Below are 4,729 nucleotides of genomic sequence, written 5' to 3' on the forward strand. Positions count from 1 at the left end.
ATTACTGTATCTCCGGTATTCGAGTACTATTTTCCCCACCTTTTTTCGCATTCATGTGCTTACCCGTGTGTGCATGTGTGTGTGTGTGTGTGTGTGTGTGTGTGTGTGTGTGTGTGTTAAAATAATACGACGTCACGCCATCCCACTGGCAATCTTTGAACATGTCTTAATCAACAAAACAAAACGGGCATCTCACTCATCACTATATAAACGTGAGTCACAAAACAAAACAAATAATGATAATAATAATAATAATAATGATACTAATATTGACACTATCATAGGCAATAGTGTAATAGCTGTGGTGGCGGCGGCGGTGGTGGCGCTAGTGCTGGTGGTGGTGTGTGACGGGGTACTGGAAATGATGTTGTGTCGGCTGATTTTATCGATTTTGAATTAGTCACGTCTAATGGCACTGTTGCTCATACAGATATGCAAACATATTCATTGAGACGCACGCACAAACAAAACAACCGCGCAGACACACAAACTACCACTATTTGTGTCTTTCAATCTTAATATTCGCTACATTTATTTGTATATCTGACGGTCAGTTACACTTATTTCCATGTACAATTTTTTGTTAAGAAGGCTAAGAGAAAAAGTTGTTTTGTATGACACATTCTACCAGTGTCCCAAGTTTGAAAGTGTTTCGTTAAGAAAACAAGTGTTGCCCGTCAAATCAAAAAGATCCGTTCCTTCATATATCTCTGTTATAATGTTCACTTTGAACGTGTGTGTGTGTGTGTGTATCTATCTAGCTAATTATCTGCTTAGGTGTGTGTATATATCTTTTATGTTTTGGAGGCGCGTGGCTTGGTGGGTCAGGGTATTCGATTTCTGGCGGCTCATTTTGTCTTTATTTCATTTTGCCTTATACCTAGACAATCCCTCCCACCCTTCTAATAGTTAAATTCAGCTGATCCTAACCACCCCTTTTTTTTTATTCCTGGGGGCTTTACTCAAACAACCCATCCCTACCATTTTGCCTTATACCTAGACAATCCCTCCCACCCTTCTAATAGTTTAATTCAGCTGATCGTAACCACCCCTTTTTTTATTTCTGGGGGCTTTACTCAAACAACCCATCCCTACCATTTTGCCTTATACCTAGACAATCCCTCCCACCCTTCTAATAGTTTAATTCAGCTGATCCTAACCACCCCTTTTTTTTTATTCCTGGGGGCTATACTCAAACAACTCACCCCTTCCCTTTTGACTTTTTCCTAAATGTTCCCTCCCACCTTTCCAGTGGCTTCATTCCTTTGGTCTGAACCACGGTTTTTTTTTTGGATTGCCACCCCCTACCTTTTAAGTAGTTGTTATGCCTAGTGCTCTGCTTAGTAGTAGAATCTCTTGAGAACTATGTTAAAGGTATGTGTGTCTGTGGAGTCCTCAGCCACTTGCACGTTGAAAAAAAATATAGGCGCAGGAGTGGCTGTGTGGTAAGTAGCTTGCCTACCAACCACATGGTTCCGGGTTCAGTCCCACTGCGTGGCACCTTGGGCAAGTGTCTTCTACTATAGCCTCGGGCCGACCAAAGCCTTGTGAGTGGATTTGGTAGACGGAAACTGAAAGAAGCCTGTCGTATATATGTATATATATATATATGTGTGTGTATGTGTCTGTGTTTGTCCCCCCACCATCGCTTGACAACCGATGCTGGTGTGTTTACGTCCCCGTAACTTAGCGGTTTGGCAAAAAGAGACCGATAGAATAAGTACTAGGCTTCTAAAGAATAAGTCCTAGGGTCGATTTTCTCGACTAAAGGCGGTGCTCCAGCATGGCCGCAGTCAAATGACTGAAACAAGTAAAAGAGTAAAAGAGGTAAATTGACGTAGTACAATGCCCGCAAGTTGATGAATACCACATACTCCCCTCCATTTTCTTTGAACATGATTCTGCCATTGGGTTGTTTCAGAGTGGTCATTGTCCAGAGGCAGCCCAGACAAAACTACTTCATCTGTGAACCAGTGCTGTCTTAAGGGAAGTTGCACAAGGAGCTCACTGGTCTAGGGACCCAATTCTGATCTATGTAAGAAGCACTCATGCTAGTGGCACCATGTAAGAAGCACCCATGCTGGCATCATGTAAAATGTAGCCATTCTGGAACCATGTAAAAAAAACACCCATCTTGGAACCACATATAAAGCACCCATGTTGGTACCACACAAAGAGCACCTGTGCTGGTACCACACAAAAAGCATACAGTACCCAGTTTTTTTACCAACAGGACGAAAGCACTGCAACGCAGATGGAATAAGTGTGTGGGCTGCAAAGGTGACCATGTTGAGCCTTAGTTGGTCACTTTCCACGAAAGTATTTTGGTCAGCCTATGGACTTTTCAGCTGACTGGAGTCAATTTGTTTGACTAAAATCCTTCAAGGGCAGTGCTCCAGCATGGCCGCGATCTACTGAGTGAAAGATGAAAGACGTTGTCTCAGTTGGAGCAGACCTGGGGTTAAATAAACAACAAGCAACAAGCTGGATCTTTGAACATATGCCAACAGGACAGGAGCTGGCCAGGTACTATACCACAACCACCACCATTACTGCTACTACTACTACTGCCACTACTACTACTACTGCTACTACTACTACTACCATTATTACTGCCACCACCACCACCACTACTACTACTGTTAGTACCACTATTACTGCCACCACCACCACTACTGCTACTACTGTTACCACCACCACCACTACTGCTACTACTGTTACCACCACCACCACTACTACCACAACCACCAGTACTACCACCAACACTACCGAAATCGTTAGAACTAGGGCCTAAACAACAGCAGTTACTACCACTTACACAACAACTACCACTACTTCTACCACCACCACCACCACTACTACTATCAGAACGATGACGACGACCACTACTATTGCTATAACTACTACTGCTACTACTACTAACGCTTATACTACCTGGAGTTAAAACTGTACTACAACCACCACCACCACCACCACCACTACCAGAACCAGACAGTGAAGTACCGAGAAAGAGCAATGAAATTCCTTCAAACGATACAATAGGGTCTTTCTTTGAAAATAAAAAATGGAAGGACCTCATTTCAGGGTTTGTAAATCCAGGGAAAAAATAAAGAAAGGCTAAAACCGAAGGCGAGATGGTCCCGGCGAGACTGTCTTTGAGCATCATAGAGAAGATTTGCTCAATTTGGGTTGACCTGTGGCTAAACAACAACTACGTCTATTGTATCTACTATTACTGCTACTCCTCCTCCTCCTACCATGCTGATACTACTACTACTACTGCCACCACCACCACCACTACTGTTACGGCTTCTACTTGCCAACACCGCTGTCGCCGTCGTCCACAGCAGCAGCAGCAGCAGTAGTAGTAGTAGTAGTAGTAGTAGTCGTCATGGTACCTTCGCCACCACCACCACTATGAGTAGTAGTAGTAGTACCTACATCACCACCACCATCATCATTAGCAGCAGATATAGTAGTAATAGTAAGAAACCACCGCCACTACCACCACCACTGACAGGTATAGTAGTAGTAGTACGATCGTCGCGTCACCACCTCCACCCTCATCACCATCATCATCATCATCATCACCACTAACAGTAGCATTTATAGTGGTGGCAATGATGGTAGTGTTGGTGGTGGTGTTGGTATTGTGGTGGTGGTGGTGGTGGTGGTGGTGCCGTGCCGCCGCCTTCGCCCTCACGTGAACATGCCAAGCAAAACGTATCGCTTACCATCGTCGACCAATCAAATGGCTGTATTGTCGAGAATGGGACAAATTGTTTGAACGGGAGTCATACTGACAGGGAGGAGGGGGAAGTAGGTCAGTGATATGGCTATGAGAGATTTGTTATTAAGACCTGCTGTTAGAGAGCTAGATAGATAGACGGATACACAGATAGATACAGAAATAGATAGACAGACAGACGGATACAGAAATAGACAGGTTTACAGATAGATAGATAGATAGATAGATAGACAGACAGACGGATACACAGATAGAGATAGATTCACAGATAGAAAGATACACAGATAGATATAGAAATAGATAGACAGACAGACGGATACAGAAATAGAGAGGTTCACAGATACATGATAGATATATAGATACACAGATAGCGATAGATACACAGATAGATACAGAAATAGATAGACAGACTGACGGATACAGAAATAGACAGGTTCACAGATAGATAGATAGATAGATTCAGAGATAGGGAGACAGATTCACACACAGATAGATAAATAGATAGATAGATACACAGATAAATAGATAGATAAGGAGTCATAGAAATAGAAAAGGAGGGAAATAAATAGGTAGATAGACAGAATAGAGAGAGAGAGATAGTGACAGACAGAAATAGAATAGATAGGGTAAGATACATGGGAAGACAACTAGAGAGATAGGTGGACAGATACAAATTGACTGAGGGAGATAAATAGATAAATAGCTTGATAGACAGCGGGAGACGAGATAGATAGATAAACAGATAGAGAGATAGAATATACAGATAAATAGTTAAATAGACGATTAGATAGATAGGGTAAATAGACGGAGATAGATAAAATACTAAATGACTTAGAAAGAGTGGGAGATGAGAGATAGATAGATAGAGATAAGCGGAGAAAGTGAGAGAATTACAGTGTATTATATATAGAAGTATCAAAAGATAAAAATAAGATAGCACACGCATATATATATATATATATATATATATATATATATATA

Source organism: Octopus bimaculoides, chromosome 29 (assembly GCF_001194135.2).
Source record: "Octopus bimaculoides isolate UCB-OBI-ISO-001 chromosome 29, ASM119413v2, whole genome shotgun sequence".
NCBI classification, from domain to species: domain Eukaryota; kingdom Metazoa; phylum Mollusca; class Cephalopoda; order Octopoda; family Octopodidae; genus Octopus; species Octopus bimaculoides.